Source organism: Piliocolobus tephrosceles, chromosome 5, assembly GCF_002776525.5.
Source record: "Piliocolobus tephrosceles isolate RC106 chromosome 5, ASM277652v3, whole genome shotgun sequence".
Taxonomy (NCBI): domain Eukaryota; kingdom Metazoa; phylum Chordata; class Mammalia; order Primates; family Cercopithecidae; genus Piliocolobus; species Piliocolobus tephrosceles.
The window spans coordinates 127,756,806-127,780,817 of record NC_045438.1 but is presented as its reverse complement, the minus strand read 5'-3'; the positions used below and the strand labels follow the sequence as shown (position 1 = coordinate 127,780,817).

At 46.0% G+C, this 24,012-nt stretch overlaps 1 pseudogene across 1 annotated transcript; it reads right to left on the bottom strand.

Annotated features, from left to right (window-relative positions):
- Positions 1–129: 129 nt before the first annotated feature.
- LOC111543013 lies at positions 130–1,782 on the bottom strand (annotated as a pseudogene). Its single transcript, XR_002731729.2, has one exon. The product of XR_002731729.2 is annotated as a 5'-nucleotidase domain-containing protein 2 pseudogene (transcript).
- Positions 1,783–24,012: the final 22,230 nt, after the last annotated feature.

The following is a 24,012-nucleotide window of genomic DNA, read 5'->3' as shown; positions in this document are numbered from 1 at the left end:
TTTTTTTTTTTTTTTTTTTTTTTTTTTTTTTTTTTTTTTTTTTTTTGCTTTTATTGCTTGTCTGGGTGGATGCCCAGGGTGGACAGGGCGGGAAGGGCTGGGGGCCTGTTCTGGACAATAAAGGCGCCCTCAGCGGATGTGGGCCATGTCGCCAAGGAAGGGGGTCTTCATGCAGCCGGTGCAGAGCTGGTCCATCCAGAGGGGAGCCCCGTGCTGCAGCGGCGTGCGGCGCGGGTAGAAGGTGAAGTCCACGCGGTAGTTGAGCAGGCAGCTGAGGGAGGCCATGTAGAGGTCAGAGAAGCGCACGAGGCGCCTCGAGAAGTAGGTGGGGTTGTGGAAGGTGTGGAAAATGCTGCCGAACTGCGCGTTGAACAGGGCCTTGGTGATGCACCTCAGCTCCTGCCGTTCTTTATCCAGGCAGCTAGCACCTGCCTCGACTCCGCGTCCTGATAGGTCTGCATGCGCTCCAGCAGCCCCGTGAGTGCTTGCTGCCACGTCAGCGAGTGCATGTACTGCTCTGTGTTGCTGATACGGATCTCACGCTCCAGCTCAGGGATGATGGCGCCCGTGCGCCAGCCGTGCCGCAGCGTGAGATCCGCCAGGTCACTATAGAGGTGGTCCCCAAAGTAGAGCACGTGGGGGCCACGCCATTCCGTCAAGCGCAGGAAGTCAAACGGGTTTCCCTGCCGATAGATCTTGCCCTTTTCCAAGCGGGTGATCGGGTCCCACTGAAGCGAGCCCTTCTCATCGAGTTTTCTGAAAGGCTTGCGCCGGTCAGTGAAGAAGCTGGGCTTGTCTGCCTGGACAATGACCACATCGAAGAGCTGGTGCCAATCAGGACCCACCAAGTGCCGCATCCCCTTGTCTACGAAGCTGAAAGGACTGTTGGTGATGAGGAGCAGCTGTTTCCCATGGGCCACCAGGCGGCTCAGGACGTGAAACGTCTCGTCCCCTCTCAGGATGTACTTCTCATGTCCTGCTCGATCCACTGGTACATGAGGCCCTTCACATGCACGTCTCGGATGGCGTCCGTCACATCCTGTAGAGGTGCGCTTGGTCAAACTCCAGACTGTGGCCCAGGAAGCAGTCCACCACGCAGGACAGCAGAGCCATCTCCGGCAGCCAGAAGATGTCTATGAACTGCTTAATGGAGGGACCCTTGCCATAGAAGCCACTCATCTGGTATAGTGGGATGTGCTGGGTGCCCCCATACAGCTCGATCACTTCCTCGTCTGGCACAGGCTGGAGGCCCCTGTAGGCTGTCCCCAGCTGCACGTAGTGGAAGGCGTCAATCTTCATCAGAAAGCTCTTCTGAATGTCATAGTGGAGGCCACGGATGGCAAAGCTGGGGTTGTAGTCATACTTCCGAATCCCCTCTGGTTACTTGTAGTGCTCGATCAGGATGTCACGGGCGGCGCTGAAGATCTCGGGGTGCAGTGCGTCTGCATACTGGGCCAGGGTGTCGTAGTCAAAGCCGTAGACCTCAACGTCACGCAGGCTGATCTCGTTGTTGGCGTAGATGGCTGCTGGGTTCAGGAGACTGCAGACCTCGGGGGGCAGGAGGTCGTGCACCAGTCTCCTCATGTCCTGGTAGCGAGCCCATAGGTGGGCGCTGAGGTCGGCGCCGCCTGCGGGTGCCTGGGCGGGCGAGGAGGGCGGGGCGCTGGGACCCAGGGGGCCGCAGTCAGGCCAGGAGGGCGAGGACGAGGCGGTTCGTGGCCCCCCGTGGCCTCCGCACAGCAGCCAGCGCCGAGCGGCCGCCCGCAGCCCTGCACCCGCCATGCCCACCGCGCGCCGCCAGCCGACCGCCGCCCGCCGCCCGCCGCCCGCGCTGCCCTCGGCCCTCCCGCCGTCCACCGCCCTCCGACTCCCAGATTATTTATGTTTGTCTTCATAGACTACAAGCTCTACATGGACACAGCTGTGTTTTGTGCATTTCCCCGGGCCGGTGCCTACCTAGCACATAGTAGGCGTGAAATAAATACACGTGGAATGAAACTGTCAAAGACCATGTGACCAGCTGGCCCTGACCCCCTGCTAACAAGCTTCAGACCCTGAACCCCTTTCTGGTTCTCCTCCCGGCAGGGCACAGTTGTTTCCTATCTGAGCAGGCTCCATTTGCTTCACATCAGCCCAAGAACAGGGAATGGGAAATGCCTTGTGTTGCAGGAGGGAAGACAAAGTAAGCCAGAGCACTTGGCCATCTGGGGCAGGGAGCGGAGGAGAGTTGAACCATTCTGGAGAAGCAGACATTTGTTTTGCAGTTGTTGCCTTTGTGAATGTACATGTCCTGAAACCCTGGTTAATTTTCTTATTCAAACATTGGTTTAAAATTGCTGGCTCTGGGAGAGATACTATCCTTCAGCAGGTTCTGTTATAAACTTTGCAACTCCAAGGTCTGATTCAGCAACAAGCTGGAAAAGTTCCTGGTTACTAAGAGACCAGAGAGCAAATTAGCAGCTCACAAAAGACCCAGCTAAGACCAGTAAAAAATAAGACAAAAGGAAACAAGGTAGGAAATGGGCCTCCTCAACATCAAAATAAGGTAAATAAACTGGCTAGGAAAATGTCTTATTGGAAAAGACAATTATAAATGTTCTTCATGCTGAAGTAAAATGTACTATAGGTAGCTAAACTCTATCTTTGTCCTTTTGTCACTTGAAGAAAACAGCAGGGGAGCCCCTTTCTAGTCCTGAAATTCCGGATCTGTGAGTCGGCAAAACAAACTGTCCCAGTTGATAAGGAGGAAACACAAAAGTGAAATAGGCTGCCTCTTTTATAAGCTCTCCCTGCCAGGATGGTGAATGGGCTACCTGGGGTCGTGGCCCAGAAACATTCCTGCAAGCAAACAAAAGCCTCCCCCCAGGAAAGGTTTCTGATCACTGCTGGTCCAAGGCCCAGCCACAACGGAGGGCTCTGACCCCCACAGGACTTGGCCAGACACATCAAGTTTCCATCTGGCGTTAATCAAGCGTGAGAATTCAGGTACTTGTAATAAGAAGGGGCAAAGAGAAAAGTACCAAATAGGTCCCAGGTATTAAATATTTACTTTGTCAAAGTGCCTCTGTAGCTATGATTTTTAGTAATTTCTTTTCTGGTCAGACAATTTAGTAAAATATTATAGTAAAATTATTTTTAATGATAAAGAGAAAAAAAGCATGCCAATCATTTATCTCTGATGGAAATTCATTCTCAAAGACACACAGTTTTCCTAAGAACCCATTGCTTAGCTGGACAAAATAGTGGGTAAATGCTCCAAGTGGAAATTACCAGTCTGTTGAGGAAGGAGCATGAAAATCTTAGGTGATCACAGAAAAGTCACAGTCATCTGGGTTTTGGAGACCAAAGAAGAAATGAAGAAGGGCAAAAAAAAAAAAAAAAAAAAAAGATGGGGGGGGGGGAGGGAGATGGGGGAACATGGAGCTAGAAATTGGGAGAAAATTAAGGCAGCCAGTAGGCATATGTCAGGGAGCTATGGCATGATATGCCTAAGAACTGTGTGACTGAACAGCTTCCACTTATCGATATTTGTTGGACAGCAAAAGGATTTCAGAATATGATGGATCCAACAAGCATGAAATAATCTTTAGGGGAAAAAATTACAATTCCCCACATGGCAGCTTCCTTCAGATCTTTTCTGACAATCCTGTTTGTCAGATTTCTAAATGGCATGCAACTGCTATATTTTAGGCAGAACTTGTATCCTCCTGGAGAAAGACTGTCCCGAATAGTCAGTGCCCCTCCCTGCAGGAGAAACAGACACCTCCTTTCTGATGTATGCAGCTCTGGCCAAATGACTTGCTTTGGCCCATGAAATGTGAGCAGAAGTCACATGTGTCACTCTGGAGTATAAGTTTTAAGAGCTAGCACGTGGTTCTCTGGCTCTTCTCCTGCTGTCACAACGACCAGAAAATGTTCCAGATAGTGCCTTATCCAACATGCTTCGTCCCCAAGAGAAGAAAGCATGGAGCAGAGTTGTGGCCGGATTGCAGTGGACACATAACAGAGGTAAGAAATCAGTTCTGTTGTAAGTTGTGTTGTGCAGTTATCTGCAATTGCAGCAAAACCTAGCCTATGTGACTAATATACATGGCCCATGGGACTAAAAAGTGGCCAGAGTTGCCCCTCGTCCTCATTCACATTTTCTCACTAGCTGGCCACAGTTTCACCTGGAGAGGAAAGTCATTATGCTCCAGGTGGCTTTCTTAGAATTCAGATGTGTTGCCTGACTGACCCAGGAAATCAGGGCTGGCAGCCCTGCTGCTGAGCATGGTTCAGTACCCAAGAAACAGGTAAAGATGGTGCATGGAGCTGAGAGGAGACAGAAACATGACCTTTGAGTTGGAAATGCCAGGTTGGAGCTGGCTCACCAGTTCTAATTTAACCCCAAAAGAACAACAAAAAACAAAACAAACAAACAGAAAAAAACAAACAAATAAACAAAAAACACTAGACCTTCTTATTCCTACCTTTAGAACTTTAGAGAGTGTTGATATAAAAAAAAAAAAAAAGGCAAGCAAACAAAAAACTGACTCCCAAAGCCAAAGGAAATAGCATGTCTTTATTGAAGAAATGTCCATTCTTCTTTCCTCTTTCCCTTAACAAATGTGGTATGCACAGCAAAATGGGAAGGATGTCAGCCTCCACAGCAGAGAGGAGGTGAGGAGAGCTGCCTCCCAGCACACTGTGGAAAGGCAGGGCCTGGAGCAAAGCTGTGACCTCAACTGTACATCTGGGTCCTAAGACCACTGGAGGGGGCTGTGCTGAGTCAAGGTTAGAGAGCCCTTGGCAAGCAGATCCCTGGCAAGGCAGCCAAGCCAAAGAGGAAGTTGGAACACTTAACAGGACATCAAATGGGATTTTCCCTGCAGTCTCAGAACTTCTGCTAAAGCGCTAAAGTGAATGACAATAAGTAAAAGTGCCGCCACAGTCTAAAAAGAAAGTGATCAGAGCATACCTGCAGGATTTACTCAAAGATGAGTGATCCAATCCTGCCATCCCACCTCCACCACCCCAAGAAGATACTAGAAGATTTGTGAGTCCATTGAAATAGGCGCATTTCTAAGAGTAGGGAGTTGTCAGCCTAGTAGGAAAGGCTAGGGTATTTCTCCATCCCTGCCTTTCCCCATGAAGGCAGGAGGAAGATGTTTCTCCCATCCTCAAGCCAGGCACGAGGATCCAAGAGAACAGCAGGGAGGTCAGGAGGCCTTCGAGAGGGAGAGAGCGAGTCCAATACCCAGCTGGGTGCTGGTTGAGCCACAGAAACCAGTAGGCTGACATGGTGCTCCCCAGACAGGAGTTTGGGGAACGTCCTTGCCCTTGCCCTCAGGTTCTGGAACAGGGAGGCTGGCACCTGCTTTTTGTCCAGAGACTTGTAAAGGAATGTGGGAAGCTGGCTGGGGTGTCTTGCAGTAGCAAGTACAGAGAGGGCATGAGGTGGGCATCCCTCTCATCTGGGCCACATGACCACTACGGAATGTGTCCCTACTCTAGGTCTGGTAAGACTTCCTCCCAAAAGGGAAGCCCAGGAACTAGAGGCAAGGTGTGGGGGAAGGTGGTAAAAGGCAGACTAGGCCACCTCTCCAAGGCAGACCTAGCTCAGGCTTGAACTGTGGGATGGGGAGGGGAGAAGTGTAGAGCTGGGTATGAGATTGAAGTTTTGATTTAGCCTGGCCACGACCTTTCAATGCTTGAAAGTGAGGTGAGGCAGCCAAAATAAAACTAGTTATTACAACTGAAGGTGCTCAAAAAGCTGTGGGCTGTGCCTGAGACAACATCAAGGGATGGTCCAGGAATAAGGAAGAGAAATGCAACAGAGGGCTAGAAAACAATAGTTGGAGAAAAATAAAGCCACCTCCTAATTGTACTCCATTGAGCCACATCAGTCAAAAAACCAATTACAATAGGAGGGAAATTCACCAGAGAGAAGTGCTGTCTAGAGAGTGTGCACCTTGAGCGACTATGATTGAGGAGAACTGCCCAAGGACATTCCATTCTCCATCTCATTAGAGTATGCATTCTCCAGGGTGTGAATGCTTCCAAGAGCTCCCAAGGGGGTGAAAATTGGCTGGGGTGGGGATGTGAAAAAACTTAGATGTTTCAAAGTTTTATGACCCTCCAAAGTTTAACCCTACCCAACAAAATAATATTTAATTATTTCTTAATTCATTTTTACTATACATTTATTTATCAATACATATGTTATATCTCTATACATTTATATTATTTTATGTTATTATTTAAAATAATGTTTAGGATAGGGAAAAATGAAAGAAAGGGATTTTTTTTTCCTTGGGGGAACAATAATGAAGAAAAGTCTAGAAACATTGAGTTAGAGAGAAACACAATATTCAACCCCAATCCAGAACTGGTGTTGGGATAAAATTTTTCTGGCTCCCAGTAGAATTGCTTTCACTGAATTTGTTTTGATATCCTACCTTTTGAGGACTTTATCCTCTGCTTCACAAGGTGTCCTTTTCATAAGGAACCAGAAGAAAACATTCTTTCAGGTTTCACTGTAAAGAAAAGCAGTGCTTCTCCTGGATAAATGGTTTGTTTATCTTTTATGTTTTATCTTTTATGAGATTTGCTATGCGCATCTCAAATTAGATCGAGTTTCCCTCTTTGCTTCAGCCACAGGGGAGCTCAGGGCACCTTTTGTAACATCTACAGGACTGGACCATATGCATATCTGGGACTTTGCCTTATCTGTGCTTTTAATATTTTTCCACTTTTAACTTTGCCCCAATTCTCTCAACTGTGTCTTAACTCTTTCCCATTTCATGTATGTTTATAAGCCCCCCTACAATCCTTCGTGGAATATGTGGGGTATAAATATGTAAAGAGGAACACTACCTCTCCTTCCAAAGTTTTCTTTCCACCCACTGTTATTAAGTCTGTCCTTATGCAGTTGCTCTCTTTTTTTTTTTTTTTTTTGACTCAATGCACAACTAAAATGTATTCTGTTAGGTTTTACCTTTTTCTTAGTCTTCCAGGATATTAAGATCATCTTGAAAACTGATTCTGTAACCCAACATGTTTGCCAACTTTGTGTTATCCATAGTGTTGAGGACCATACCTCCCATGTCTTCATCCAAGTCATTGATAACAATGTTGAATGGAACAGGGCTAAGACAGACCCCTAAGGTATACCACTAGAGACCTTGCATAATCACCTTTCTCTTCTGATATGGTTGAACTGGCGATCAGTCCATCACATTTCTACCATCTGTCTTCTGGCTAAGCTACTTGGTCAAACACCTCTCTGACCAAGGAGCCTCTGCCTACAGCATTCTTTAGACCTGTTACTCTTAATATCACTCCCCAAAAGGAAGTAGGCTGACACTGGATGCCAGGAACTTAACTGTACTGCAATTGTGTGGCTGCCACCTCTGCACTGGAAATTTGATACTGGATCCCCAAAACAAGAAGCCTGAGCTGCCAGCAGCATGAGTAAAATGAATACACGACCCAGAGCTACGTGTTTCCAAATCAAAGTCTAATGTAGGTTCTCCTCACCAGTGGAGCCTGGGTCACATGACTGGCGCCAGCTGCAAAGAATACTAAAAATCTCAGTTCTCTGGATTCTGCCTTGGAGCAGCAGTTCCCATATGTCAGGAACTCTAGCAAGGATTAGAATGATGCTCAAAAAGTGCTAAGCAGCCGGACGTGACAAATGTCCCTACAGCCCAAACGGTGGGGGGACATGGCTGCCCCACTGAGCCCAGGCTCCATCCTGCAGTTCTCAGACCCTTCTCCAAGTTCCTAGGAGAGGAAACCAGGAGGGTTGACCTTGGACTGGGTGCTTTCCAGAGACAGACTCAGCTAGTTTGCCAGGGCTGCAGGGTCAGGCAGTGCTGTGAAGGCCGTTGGTGTCCCCTCAGGGCATTTGGCCCCCTCCTGGTGTGCTTCCACCTGAGTCAGCCAGCACCTGAGTCTCTGTGTCAGAGGACTGTTCTCCGGCAGCCTCAGCCCTGGGAATTCACATCCCCTAAGATAACCCTCAATCAATATGACTGACAATGTAAGGGGTAAACATTCTCCAACCTTCTCCACGATCAAATAACTCTGAAGGGAGACTTACACTATTAACAGATGTCCCCTGTGGGACTTTTCCAAAGTTACCCTCAGGGAGACTTTGCTTCATACTCACTTCTTTCCTTTCCCTCTCCCACTTCCCTACTCCCTCTGGATTTTCCCTAGGAACACGCTTCCTAACACTTTCGCACAAACCTTTGCCTCAGGGTCTGCTTCTGGAAACCAACCTAAAACAGGAAACCATGGCTGCCGGAAGTCCATGGTGGTAAATCGGGAATTACTGGAGAAGGAATGAAGACCCCAAATGTGTCCATCGTCCCCCTGGTTGGACGCCCCTCCAGACCACCTTGGTTCTGAATGTAGAAACTTACCCTCTAACTATCTGCCCAGGCCCTGCTCTGGTCCAGAAGCAGAGCTGAAACTCAAAACCAGTTTTGCTGAAGGTGTGCACCTTCCCATCATCCGCTGGTGAGAACATCCCAGCACACTGCTCTGTAACTTCCAGAATGCATTCCTTTCCCCTTTTTGAATGTCAAGAGCTCATATGCCCATCTCATGTCTTTGAGCACAAATCCCCTCCCCTATAATTTATCAAAGATTGATGACAGTGACTCTGAAATCGCATGTCAAGTCCCTCCCGGGCTGCAGGACATAATTCATCAGGCTCAGAACCCTGAGTTTATTACAGCTGCTGCTACTGGCTTTACTGCTTCAATGCCTGTCCTTGACTTCAATCCCCTCTTTGCAATGTTTGTTCTACCCTTTCCAATTGGAAGACCACTTTCCTTATTGGAAAAGAAGGAGGTAAAATCGTAGTTAGGCAGCACTGCCCTCACTTTATCTGCGGCGAACGTTAAATCATTTTCTCCACGCAAATCTTTCCCTTAATTTTTGCATGCAGAACAGAGAACAATGGGATTCTTCAGAGAGTTTCATAACCCCTAGCTCATTTGAGACAATAGATTTCCCTACCCAGCTTCTTACAGGTGGGGCCACACTGCTGGATTCAGCCTTCAGCCCTTGCCCTCTGTCACTTAGGGGATGCTGAAGGCCGTTTTACACAATGTGAACCTTCATGGCCACTTCTGAATCCTAAGCCAACTGTTTTGGGACCCAGGCTGCTTCTTCTCTTGCTGACAGCTGTCACTCCTTTATTCTCAGTCACCTCTCTCTTTAAGAGCCTGACTAAAAGTTCTTTTTTTTGAGACAGAGTCTCGCTCTGTTGCCCAGGCTGGAGTGCAGTGGCATGATCTCAGCTCACTGCAACCTTCGCCTCCCAAGTTCAAGCGATTATCCTGCCTCAGCCTCTTGAGTAGCTGGGACTACAGGAGTGTGCCACCACGCCCGGCTAATTTTTGCATTTTTGGTAGAGATGGGGTTTCACTATGTTGACCAGGCTGGTCTCAAACTCCTGACCTTCTGATCCGCCCGCCTCAGGCTCCCAAAGTGCTGGGATTACAGGCGTGAGTCACCGCACCTGGCAAAAGACTAAAAGTTCTTAATTATAATCCCTGGCCCATACTTTGAATTTTCTTGGCTTTTATTCCTGAGGGCAGGCCTCAAGAAATCACCCCTTTCCCTCACTTTAAGAGAGGGACCACCCTGCCCCATCCTCAGGGAGTAATGTTTTTCTGCAAGGTTAGCCACCAACAATTGCCTTTAGGGTCATCAAATTTTTGAGACTCTCAAGCCCAGAAGATGTCCTGGTTCCCTGGCTTCTAAGCCTCTTGCGTCCCTAATTTCCTACTACAACTTTCCCTTCCATTCTTGTACTACTTTTTTCTAATCTAGCTATAAGAGAAATTCATTTAGTTTCTTTAGCTAAATTTCCATTTTCCTCTTCAGCTGGATCAATGCTATTTTAAAATAACAACAATACCAGAAAGAGTAAATGAAAATCTAATGAAAACAGTTATCTGCAGGGTGTGAGTAAAAATGTAGAAATGTAGCAAAAGGGCTAGGGATGGGAGGGAGACATCTCGTATACCTTCTTATATATGTTTGACTTTTCAATCATTTAAATGTTTTTAAATGTTCAGAAACAAAATTAAATCACCAAGAGTGAAAAAAAAAAAAAACTAAACCTAAAGATGAGTTTTAACAAAAGCAAATGAAATCTACTTCTGTATCAAATCATATAGAGAAAAATTCTAATTCAAAGAATTTGGGACACAGTACCCTGCCTATACACCCTTAATGGAATATATTCTAAAGAGAATAAGCACGACAAAGACGCCTTAAACCTGACTTAGTAGGTTTGTTGTTAGTAGTATAACTGGTACAGTAACTCTGAAATGACTTGCGTGTGCTGTAGAATAGAGAAAGTTAATGAATATGTTGGCATTTTGAGAACCAAGTTCTCACTGTGAGAGAAAGAAAACATCAATAGAGATTGTGGGAAGGGAAGGAAGACCCTGGGGTGTTGGATTTGAATTGGAAGTATCAATACAAGATTTCTTTTTTTGAAAAAGTATTTGCTAGCTCTATCCACTAAAAAAGCCTAGAAATAACAATGCTCCAACGGAATGAGTGCACCAAGCATTCAGAATTTGGTTTTTTAATAGTGTTCTCCATTAAAAGGAGCCAGGAGCCTTGGGAGAAATGACTGATCTGATTCTGGAGCAGAGAAAGTACAAGGTGAGCCTAGGATGTCAGGTTATGCTAAAAATCAAGAAAGTCCTCAAATTCTAATGGAGACATGTCAAAGGAGCACAGGAATCAAACTGAAAGGGCTCCCACCGGGCAAATTTTGAACAATTTGAGTTTTAATATTTGTAATGAATTATGACACATCGATTTTTTTTAAGTCTCCCAGTTCATAGTGACACTCAAAAGGGTAGGGAAACTCTTCTTCATGGAAGAATGCCTGTTAATGAAGTAGAATGATAGAATTAGACAATTACCGTTTTACAACGTAGTAAGTTACTCGGCTAAGAATCATCGGTGTATTCTGTTACCATTGAATGGAAGGTTGGTGAGATAGTCATACAGTTCAAATATAACCACTTCAGATTACTTAGCAATTAAAAAGGGGCAAGGGTGCAATGGAGAACAGTGGTGGACACCGCTTAACCAAATGATCAAACTCAGCATCTGATAACGGGACCAACTAACATGAATTGGCAGCCAATTTCTCCACAACAGAAATGGCATGGATTCTTCAAAAATCTCAAGAAGGACTGAGCGCAGTGGCTCACGCCTGTAATTTCAGCATTTTGGGAGGCCAAGGCGGGTGGCTCACTTGAGGTCAAGAAATTCAAAACCAGCCTGACACGGTGAAGTGACATGGTGAACTCAGCCTGACATGGTGAGTTCAGTCTCTACTGAAAATACACAAATTAGCCAGGAGGTGGCGCACGCCTGTGGTCCCTGCTACTCGGAAGGCTGAGACAGGAGAATCGCTTGAACCCGGAGGCGGAGGCTGCAATGAATCAAGATCATGCCACTGCACTCCAGCCTGGGCAATAGAGTGAGACCCTGTCAAAAAAAAAGAAAGAAAGAAAGAAAAGAAAAAGTCAAGAAGGATTTTAAAAAATGATCTATTCTAGACTCAAGGATAGTAAAGACACATACAATGCATGAATCAGGGATCTTTGAATTAGGGAGGGAACTACAAAGGACATTGTGGGGACAACGGAGGATATTTGGATGTGGATAGTATATCAAATAGTACTGTATCAGTATTATATTTCTTTAACGTGATATGATATTGTTGTTGTGAAGGAGAGTATCTTTAGAGGAGACATGCTGTAGTGTTTAAGAGAAAGTATTATAATTATGATGTCTCCAACTTATACTCAAATGATTCAGTTTTTAGAAATATATATATATGTATATATATATATATATATGCGCTAGATGTGGTGGCTCATGCCTGTAATCCCAGCATTTTGGGAGGTCGAGGCGGGCAGATCACCTAAGGTCAGGAGTTCGAGACCAGCCTGGCCAACATGGCAAAACCCTGTCTAAAAATACAAAAATTAGCCCAGCATGGTAGCACATGCCTGTAACCCCAGCTACTCAGGAAGCTGAGGCAGCAGAATCACTTGTACCTGGGAGACAGAGGATGCAGTGAGCTGAGAGCACACCATTGCACTCCAGCCTGGGCAACAAGAGCAAACTTCCATCTAAAAAAAAAAGGAAAAAAAAAGAAACATAGATAGATAGATAGATAGATAGACAGATCAATAAGCAGGCATAGACATAGGCAGAGAGAGAGAGTGGTGGCTAATGTAAGTGAAAGGTTCGAGGTGTTCATCATACTCTTCTTTCAATTCATTCATAGATTTGAAACTTTTTGAAATTAGAAATTGAAGTAGGAGAATGCTCTGGCTCACCTCAAACCATTTAAGTCAAAATTTCTAGGGGTGGGCCCAAGTTTCAGTATTTTATAGTATTTCTCCAGAAGTGTTTACTGTGCACCCAGAGTTGAGAACTACTGGCCTACCTGATTCATGATGATGTCTGGGCCCTCAGAACCTGCCTCAGCCCCCAAGGACCCTGAAAATAAGTCTCTTAAAGGTCACAGGGGCATCCGAGTCTCCAGCAGGCCCCTGCAGCCCTGAGTCAGTAGCCCAGGCTGAGGAGGAGGAGTAAAGAGTCTTCGTAGAAGTGTCTGCTTAGCATAGGAACCCTGACTGCTTTTAGGTCCTTCCGGCTTCGTCCTGCCAGGCCTCCCTTCTCAGAGGCCCCTCTGAGACAACCCTCATTCTGCCCCTTCGAGCTGACTCTGAAAGCCTCAGGCCTCTCTTCCTCCTCCCGTGTTCATAAGGCCTCCAGCCAGTGACCTTGCATGGCACACCCTCAATAAATGAGTGCCAGGTGAGCCGAGGTGGGCTCACACACTGTGCCTCTCACTGTCACCCTCAAGGGGGAGGAGGAAAAGCCCATATCAAACATGGGCAAAGAGTTTTACTTTGTTCCAGAAAAAAAAAAAAGAAGCAGAAGCTGAACGTCAAAGAAGAAAAGAGAGTGGGAAGGAAGAGTCTTTTACAAAGAACAGAGTCATGGCACCTCGCACTGGGCCCTTGCTAGGTGTAGATGCTGTGGCAGCACTGAATCTGTGTTATCTCATAAAATCGACAGCCTAACCTTATGGGGTAGGTCATAGTGTCATCATCACTTCACACCATGTGTCCACAGCATCACACGGCTGGAACCTCAGCAGTCTGGGACGAAAGCCCACACTTCTAGCCATGGTGTTAGACTGCCTACATAGGACTTAGGGAGAAGGAAAGTAAGAGCCAATATTGATGAGGTGCCCACTAAGATGATCTTGTTGAATTCTCTCCGCAGCCCTGTGAAGTCAATCTTATCTTCTTTTGATGAAGCTGAGCAAATGCACTCTGAGATAAAGTAATTCCGTTCCATCATGTTGAACAAGCCTAAAAGGCATCACGATCTACGTCGCCTTCTGTATGAATGGCAATCTCTGGAATTGTGCAACTCAGGATCAAGTGTGACTTGCCCAGGGCTATGCTGCCAGTAAGGGATGGTCTCTGGATTTGGAAGCAAGGTCTCTTAGACTTTGGCCTCCCTGGAAAAGCCCTGCTGGCTCCTCACCCCCACCACCTCTAGTGTTCTGTTACCAGGCATCTCTCTGCAGGGATCAGAACCTCCCTTCTGTAGGGAGAAGTGAGTCTTCCACTGTGCTGTCCTCAAGGAGACATCAGAACCCTGAGCTCTTCTAGACAGACCTCAGCTGTTGAACATGTGAAAAACATGCCTTTCTGCAGATGATGAGGTGGGGTGCAGGGGATGAGAAAGCAGAGGCAGAAAAGTCTGAGGCATACCCCCAACACTCAACAGACTGTGGGGTAGTGGCACTCATAGGTAGGATGACCAGCTCATCCCAGTTTTCTCAGGACTTTCCTCATTTTAGCACTGAAAGTCCCACATCCTGGGACAATCTTCAATCCCAGTCAAGGGAGATGGTTAATGTCTTGGTCAGCTTGAGCTGCCATAACGAAATCCTACAGATGGAATAAAACAACAGACAAATTTCTTTCTCACAGTTTTCCAATATTAAGGTGCCAGCCAATTTGGTTTCTGTTGAATGCTGTCTCCCTGGCTTGTAGAAAGCACCTGCCTAGCACGTGCTCATGTGGCCTTTCCCTGGTGTGTGCACACGGAGGAAGAGTAAGAAAAAGAGGGAGATCAAGAGACAGGGAAAAAGAGAGAGTGCACTCATGAGAATGCTCCAATGTCTCTTCCTAAAGGACATTAATCCTGTCATGGGGGCCCCATCCTCATGACCTCATCTAACACTAAATACCTCCAAAAGACTATCTCCAGATACAGCTACATTGGGACTTCAACATATGGATTTTGGGTAGACACAGTTCAGTCCACAGCAGTTGAATACCCTACTTGCAGCCAAATCCCTCTTCTCAATCCCTGGTCCCTGAGATGCCCAAGGGGAGAAGGCTATCTATTCTTCCAGAAGCCCACTCATCCACAACAGCTAGTAGATGAATACCTCGCATTGGAGTTTCTGGGTTTTGCCGGATTCCACCTAAGGAACTCTAAGTGGTGCCTGGCTTTCTTTTCCAAGGCAGAGTCTCCTAAGAGTGGGCTGGGTAGAGAGGGTGACCCTCAGAACTCCTAGTTGCTATGGGTAAGGTTCTGAGAGACCCCACATCTGTACACAAAGTTACACTCAAATGCTTCTTTTGCAGGCCTTTCCAGATCCTCAGTCAAGAGGGAAAAAAGGCAAGGAGGCTATGCATAGACCAGGGCTAGAATTCTGGCAAACACTCATAGCCTGTATAACTTCTCTGTGCCTCAGCTTTCTTTCCTGTAAAATAGGGATGCATTATAAGGGTTAGAATAAAATGAGTTTCAAGTGTTTGGCACCTAGTAATTGTTCAGTAAATGGTAATCATCTTTATTTCTCTCCTGCCTACCTTGCATTCCCTCCCTTCCCCCCGCCCACCTTTCCCATTTTTTCATTCATTCAACAAGTATTTATTGAATAACTACTATGCTGTAGTCACTGGGGATGCAGGAGTGAATAAAACAGTTTTTCCCTCCAAGAAGCTTATATCATGGCCTGAGAAAACTAACAGAAAAATAGATATCAAAATAAATATGAAAGTGACATTATGTGATGGTCAACTTTAGGTGTCAACTTGACTGGGCTAAAATGCCCAGATCTTTGGGAAAACAGGCTTCGTGGGTATGTCTGTGACAGTGTTTCTGGAAGAGATTAGCATTTGAATTGGTAGCCTCAGTAAAGAAGATCTGACCTCACCAATCTGGGCTGGTATCACCCAATCCCTTGAGAGCCCGGATAGAGCAAAAGGTGGAGGAAGAGCAATTTCCCTCCTCTCCTTGAGCCGGGACATCCATCTTCTCCTTCCTTTGAACATTAGAGCTCTTGGTCCTTGGACCTTCAGACTCCAAAACTTACACCACCATCCTTCCTTCCCCCTGGTTTGTAGGCCCTTGGCCTCAGAACTACACTACTGGATTTACCAGTGAATTATTATTTACCAGTGAATTATACCACTGGCTTTCCTGGGTCTCCAGCTTACAGACAGCAGACTGTGGAACTTCTCAGTCTCCAAATTGCATGAGCCAATTCCCATGATAAATTTCCTCTTCTATGTACAGATGGCCCCCAACTTACAATGGATCCACTTACAATTTTTCAACTTTACAATGAGTTTATAAGGGTGTAACCCCATCGGAAGTCAAGGAACATCTGGACTTACAATGGTTCGACTTTTGATTTTTCAACTTTACAAGCGGTTTATCAGGGTATTAAATACAATTTGACTTACAATATTTTTTACTTACAATGGGTTTATCAGCATGTAGGCCTATTGTAAGCCAAGGAACATCTGCATCTAAATGTATCCTATTGGTTCTGCTTCTCTGGAGGACCCTGGCTAATACAGACTGTGATAGAAGCAGGAATGGAGGCCAGAGGAGGCAGGAGAGTAGATGGATCTGCAGTCCAGATTCATCTAGAATGGATAAATGGAAAGGGATGAAAGGGATGGAAAAAGATGGAAGCTGAGGGAGAAAGAGATCAGAAACATAAACTTGGGAACCATCAGAGTCAAGACAGCCTTTAAAGTCAGAAGTAGATGAGATAATTGAGGGAGCAATTGCAGACAGAGAGAACCTCTGAAGCCTGCAGGGCTCCAACCTTCAGAGGTTGAGGAGACAAGGAAGGACCTCTAAAAAGGGGTCACAGCTAGTGATAGGAGATTGAGGGAGAGGGCAACCTAGAAGTTCACACTGCAGAAGATCTGAGGGGAAATGGGAAGAGAGGTCAGGAGAGAGCAGTGTGGACAGCTCCTCTACATTGGAGTGTGTGCCTGGGAGTCGGCATCCCAACTGCAAGGAGAAGACCCAAACGGCATGTCCATGTTTCTTTTATCTCTGGGTCTCCCCAACACACAGTGGGTTCTCAATCAAAATCTAGTGAGTTGACATCAGTTAAATATCCTGTTTATGGCTGAGGCAAAGGCTGGAGATTTCCCCTACCTCTCAAGCCCTTGCTGCAGGCCTCTGACACTCCAGGGATAGCTGGCAAGCCCACAGAGCCTCCCCAAGAGTCCTTCTCTCTCAGGAAATATCAGCACATGTGTCCAGCAGGGCCTTTGATGGCTTCACACAAGAGGAGAGTCATGTGGGCATTTCTGGCTCTCTGGACAAGAAATAAATGTTCAGGCGGAGAGGGAGAACTTGGCTGAAGTGGAGGAGGGAATCGAAATCACTGAACAAAATAACAGCAACTCCAATAACAACCATTTATTGATCTCTTGTTCTGTAGCAGACACTGGGCCAAATGCAGGGCATTTGTTGACATTGTCTTTCGTCTCAGTCCAGTTCAGTCCATCTCCAGTTACCCGGGGAGGGAGGTGCTGCAAACCCCACCCTAGAGTGAGTTACCCTGCTGCCTGAGGCCACATACACAGTAGTTCCAAGGCCGGTGTTCCTCAACCACTGTGTGAAGATTTGCCATTGAAGAAAGGAGAGATGAAGGTAGGAATAGCAAAGGCTAAAGACAAAGCTACCCCCAGTAGCAGCATCTTCTTCCACGACTTCAACTCCACTGACACCAGGCTGACCTGGGATTTCCCTTTGCCCTTCCCACCATCACTTTCGCTGGCTGGTGGGACTTTGAGGCTGGGTAGTGGGTAGTGGGCTGGGGCCAGCAACCACCGAACTTTCCTCTTCCTTAGCCATTGTCATTAAGTAGGCAGAGATTTCCTGACCCTGTCAATAGCCCTGTATTAGTCCATTTTCATGCTGCCAATAAAGGCATACCTGAGACTGGGTAATTTATAAAGAAAATGAGGTTTAATGGACTCACAGTTCCACATGGCTGGGGAGGCCTCACAGCCATAGCAGAAGGTGAGAGGTACATCTTACATGACGGCAGGCAACAGAAAAAGAGAGCCAAGCGAAAGGGGTTTCCCCTTATAAAATCATTAGATCTTATGAGACTTATTCACTAACATGGAACAGTAAGGGGGAAGCAGCCCCCATGATTCAATTATTTCCCACCGAGTCCCTCCCACAACACATGGGAATTATGGGAGCTACAGTTCAAGATGAGATGTGGGTGGGGACACAGCCAAACCACATCAAGCCCCTCAGTCAACATTTCATGGTTGCAGCTGCTCATGAAGTGTCATCTAAAAGGACATAAAAAAATTCATCACACACACAAATGCACACATATATATACACACACAAACATTCATCACACACACACACACACACACACACACACACACACACTCAAAAAATCTCTCCCACTGGCTCACCTCAACACCCGAAATTCTGCCAAGTTAAGGTCCTGTGGAGACCGGAGTACTTGTTATGTTTATCAATATGTGTACACTCACTGCACTTCAGGGAAGCTGGAGTTTAAAAACTAGAGGACTAGGACCAAAGAAAGAACAGTCGTGCTGGTGGAGAGGAAAGGAATCGAGACAAGCTGAGCCTTGCCAAAGAAAAGGCAGCCAGGATAGTGCAGAAGAGGGAAAGGTGGAGGCTCTTGAAGGGGTGGAAGCCAAGCATGGAAGAGGGAAAGAGTCGGTCTTTTTCTGCTCTCCTAGGAGTTCTGGTTTGGTACCGTGGTTGGGGGTGGGAAATCAAACAACCAGGCCAGGCACAGTGGCTCATGCCTGTAGTCCCACCAGGCAGGTCACCTGAGGTCAGAAGTTCAAGTCCAGCTTGGCCAACATGGCGAAACCCCGTCTCTACTAAAAATACAAAAATTAGCCAGGTGTAGTGGTGGGCACCTGTAATCCCAGCTACTCGGGAGGCTGAGACAGGAGAATTGCCTGAACCCGGTAAGTGGAGGTTGCAATGAGCCGAGATCACACCACTGCACTCCAGCCTGGGTGATGAGCGAAATTCCATCTCAAAAAAAAAGAAAAAAAAGAAATCAAACAACCAGGGTCCAAATAGCAGGTGTCACTTGCTAATTCTGTGGCTTAGAAAATTACTCAATCCTCCTGTCTGCATCCTTAAAATGGGAAGAATGACAGTACACATCTTGAAGGGTGATCTTGAGGCTTCAGTGAGGTAATCCATGCAAGGAGCTTAGCACAGTTCCCAGAATTGAATAAACACACAATAAATGTTTAATATTATTATTAATATTTAACTGAAGCCTACAGCCTGCTTCCATCATCAGCTCCTCCAGCCAGGAGTTGGAGTCTGCCAAGGATTTTTAGAGTTCATTGATTCTCTGGATGTGAATCATTGTAAACAGATAGATTGGTGTGTTCTGTTTGGAGACACTATCTCCCCTTCTTCCAATGGCAGAACATCTGGTGACTTCCCAGGAGATAAAAGGGTGGAGTACAAGAAAGGCCAGAAACCTGGTTCCCCCTGACGGAGCAGAACAAGAGGAATATGTCCCAGTGGCATATGCTGCTTTCCTTAACCTTGGCACCTGTTCCAAGCTGGCCTAATGCAGAGGAAGGAGCACCGGGGACACAGAAATTGGTGTAACTCCTACATACAGCAATGTGCTCATAACTCAAGATTTTAAATGCATGTCCCCTTGACCCTAAATTTTGGTTTCTAGGATTTTTTTGTGAAGATATGCCCCCATACACGCAAAATGATGTAAATGCAAAGTTGTTCACTGCAGGATTTGTTATGACACAGAGACTGGGGAAAAATCTAAATGTTCACACTTTACTGAATATATTATTGTCTATCCATACAAAGGAATATTATGCAACAGTGGAAAACTATGAAGAAATTTCTGTAAACTGATTATGAAAAGATCTCCAAGATCCATTGTTAAGTAAAACAGCAGAGTCCAGAAGAACATAGAAAAAGTGAAAAAAAGTAATATGTATTCAATATGCAGAGACTATATATTCAATATGCACAGAAAAACAACAAAAGAGAATAGAATGCATAGAATATCAACTCAAGAGATGATGATATTGATCTCTGAATAAGGGATCCAAGAAGCCAAAGACAAGATAGTCACTGACTTTTCTTTCATGCATTTTGAATTTTAAAATGCTGAAAACAACTACATTTTGTTTACAAGCACTGGACTTGGAGTCACACAGACCCAGGTTCAAAACCCAGATTTACTGGCTATGTGATGTTGGGCAGGTCACTTCAGATCACTTTAATCTCTTTGAGCTTTGTTTCCCATATGTAAAACAAGGATGAGAATAAAACCTATATCACAGGGTGGTTGTGAGCATTCACTGAGATGGTATTTTTTTAAATATCCTATGTGGAGACAGGCATGGTGGCGACACCTATAATCTCAGTGACTCAAGAGGCTGAGGCAGGAGGATTGCTTAAGATCAGGAGCTTGAGGTTGCAGTGAGCCAAGATCACACCACTGCACTCCAACATGGGCAACAGAGTGAGGCTGCCTAAAATAGAAAACAAAACAAAATGTGGAGGTAGCTACAGCAAAGATGACTTTTAATAAATTTGTGATGAATCTGGATTTATTCCCTTTTATATGCCTAGGAGAGCATTACAAGGTAAGGTTCAGGATTGCCAGTAGACAGAATAAAGAGAAATGAAAGTAACGATCTATCTTACAAGGGGTGGAGGGTGGCAGGTCCCTCTGTGCATGTGTGCTGAGGAATTCGCATCACTCACATGTGCTGAAGAGTCCACCCAGCTCACTATTTATAATGCCAGGGTTTGCAGGGGGCAGTCCCCTTCGCCAGGTCATTGGATCCTCACTAAGGACCCTATGACATGAACAAGCTGGAGACTCGTGGCACCATTTTACAGATAAGCTCTCCCAGGGAGCTGCATGATGGGCCTAATGTTATTAATCAAACAGACATGAGTGGAGAGGCAGTAAGTCAGTGTAAAGTGAGCATAGGTTCTGGGAAGAAAACAAGTTCTGGCCTGGCCATTTAGCTGTTCTGAGCCTCAGTTCCTGCAGCCACGGAAGGGAGATCATAACACCAACTGCAAAATGTTGTGTGAACCAGAGCTTCAGGCACTGTGACAAAGACATGGGAAAGCTCAATCAATGGAAGCTATGCTTATTTGTGTGGGATTATGACTGGAGGAAGGCAGTGTGCCTATATACCCCCACAGGTGCCTTAACCACTCAAAGAATCTCTGCCTTCAAGGAGCTCACAGTCTAATAAGAGAAAGAGAGAGACAGATCATCTCTATTCAATAACGTTTCCCCTAAATAAAAATACGGCTTACACAAGTGTTTGTAATGAGGCCTGTTTATCATGGCCTCATTATAGGTGTAGTGCCGGGTGCTCCCATTGGCCATGATTTAAAAAATCAAGAGGTGTGTGTCAAGGAGTGGAAGGGTGGGAAGGCTGGACACAAAGCAGAGGAGAGGTTTGCAAAGATCCCTGCATGATAAAGGAAGATGGGGAGGAGTCAAATGGGGCCTCCAAGGAGTTTCCTTTGGGAGGCATTGGTGAGGAGGAAGTGCAGTGAGCTGTGTACGAGAGGCTGAAACAGGGACCTGGGCCTAGGGCACCACAGCAAGCATCTTAGGGAGGGGCTGACAACTGCGGCCAACTGTGCTGATAACATCACATGCAAGTCCTACTTTCCTACTTTATTTTTCTTGTGAACCTTAATTATTCCAGAGAGTGAGTCAACAAACAACCCTGAATCATAAAGTCAAAAGGCCTTCACAAAAGGATGCTGATAATAGCATGTTGTGCGCGTTCTCTGTTGGGAATGAGATCCTTCAGAACGACGCAGGAGCAGGGTTCCATTTTTTCATCCCTCCCTTCTGTGGATGAGGAAGCCGACTCAGAAAGATTCATTCATGTCTGAGGTCACACAGCCAGCCAGGGGAGAAGCCAGGATTCAAGCCAGGTCTGTCTGATGAAAACACTCCCGCTCTTTCTCACTTCACTGTAGGTTTTGAACATACTTTTTGCTGCTGTGAAGCAAAATAAATGCAGATGTGGCAGTGGTAGTATATGAATCTATACATGTGATAAAATGTCATAGAATTTTACAGTGCACATAGAACACTGTGCAAGGCATACCAAGAAAAATGAGTACTTGCAAAAACTGGGGAAATCCGAGGAAGACCTATGATCTAGTTAATTGCATTGTGCCAGTGTTTGTTTTCTGGTTTTGATAATGCACTGTAGTTAGTCAGATACCACCTTTAGGGCAAACTGGGTGATGAGTCTACAGAAGCTCTCTTTTTGCAACTTCTTGTGAGTCTATGCTTCTTTCAAAGTAGAAATCTGGAAAAGATACATGTAGCAATCTCCTGTTGAAAATACAAACAGGGTCCGAGTAGGACCAAGGAGACTCAACAGCTCCTAGTGAATAAAGAACAGCACCAGGACGTTACCAGGGCAGTAGGAACCCTCATCCCAAACATAAGAATTACAAAATGATACAGCTGCCCCCTTACTTACTGGACTCTTATATAGCTTTATTTTAGGGTAACCCAAGTTTTCCAGATTCACCTGGCTACAGGGGGGCTCACATTTACAGATATCACCCATGTTTCACCAATTTTTCCCCTCCTTGCTATGACAGAGCTTCCAGAACACCCCAAACCTCACCTACCCAGTCATTGCTGGGGTCTTCTGGAGGTGTCTCACACAAGCCTATTGACCAGATGCTGTGGTCTGCTGCTCACCTCCTACCCTGTCTGCAGGTGCTCTCTGTGCCCGGAAATTCCAGAGTGTTGCATCAGCAGGGCCTCTGTGCCAGGCACAGAGGTGACTAGGGCCTCTGTCCAAGAATGGCCTCTGCATTTTAGCAAACCCCAACCCAATTCCACTGGACTCCCCTGGCCTGAAGCCTCCCTGCATTCCACACAGAAAGTGGATGGATGCCCACAGCAGGTCAATCTTGATTGCCTGGCACCAAAGCAGGACAGCAAATGTCCAACAGAACCCTCGTGAAAACTGCTCCCAAATCCTCCACTCTGAGGTTTAGAGATATGTGCAAGGTTTTGAAACACAAATACAGTCACAGTAAGAGCTAGCATTTACTGAGCACTTACTATGTGCCAAATGAAGCAATTCACATGCGTAAACTTGTCTCATTCTGATAGATAGGTAAGCTGCTGCCACAAAGAGATGCATCAATCGTAACCCAGTGGCTTAAAGAAGATAGAAATCTAGTTCTCTCTCACATCATCTGAGGGAGTCCCCCTCATCAGCAGCAGCTTTGCTCCAGGCAGAGTCCACGGCCCAGGTTCTTTCCATCTTGTTTCTCTGCCATCCCCCAAAACGTCCTCAGCACCACGGTGGCAGCTGGGTTATTGCCATGCTTGTTTGCAGACCAGGAGGAGAGAGACAGCAGGCATGAGGCATGCCGATCGCCCCACATCACCGGGCCTGGGACTCTCATACATCACTCCACTCACATTCTGCTCATGAGAACACTCTGCAAGTGAGAACTTAGTTACACAGGCTCACCTAACTGTAGGGAACATGGGGAGACGGGGATATGGGTGCCCGAGCAATTCTTTTACAGTGAAAGAAGAGAAAATGTGTTCTGCTGGACCGCTGTCCCTCCACCACACTTCCTCACAGGTATGACCAAAGATGTTCAGAATGGTTCAATGCTTGCCCTAGGTAATAACTATCTGATCTGATAAATTAATTTTAACCAGTGAAGTAGAGCTGGACCCCTTTCAGATAAAATGAGTGTTTTGTGTGTTCCAATAGGGATCTAATAGAGATGCAAAACTTAATCCAGAAGCATAGCTCTAGCGGGAGATACGGAGTTGGGGACTGGGCAGGACTTTTTGAGTGGCATCATAGTCCAGGCTTTAGAATGGGGAGGCTTGAATGAGTCCAGGTCCTTCACATGGGAAAACCACTAAACATCTCAGCCCTCAGCATTCTCTGAGACAGAATCCAGGGTGATAATGGACGTGGCACAGCCTTGTGAGCTGCAAGGGGCTGTCACATGTAGGGAGTTATTTTTGATCTAAGGGGATCTGCACATCCCACCACCAAAGCTGCCCTTTGGGAAGGTAACAGGTGACCCTGTCCAAGGTCTGGGCTGTGGATGAACAAGTTTCCCAAGGTGAACGGCAAGGAGTTTGGCAGGTGTGTGTGTGTGTGTATCTGTGTGCATGTTTGTGTCTGTATGCACACATTTGTGTGCATGTGTGTGTATGTGTGTAAATGCACATTGGCAGCTTCAGCCAGCTGGGCAGTCAGTCATTTATTCATATGGATGACTTGATTTTTGATTGAGTTAACAAGTACTTATTGAACACAGTTTTGCAAAGGCCTGCAGTAAATTGGAAGCTATACAGGAACCCTATAAGTTTTTACAACCCTGCATTCTTCAAATATTGGAATAATATAAAAGATAAGTAAGGAGTAAGGGGAAGGAAGAGCAAACACTAGAGAAGGAGGAGCCATGGGAAAGTGGGTTAGAGGAGAAGGAGGAGGGTTGGTAGTCCTTCTGGTTTCCAAGCACCAGTGGGTCCATTCACCAATGAATACAAACCAACCGATTGTGCAAATGATTAGACTACATCAT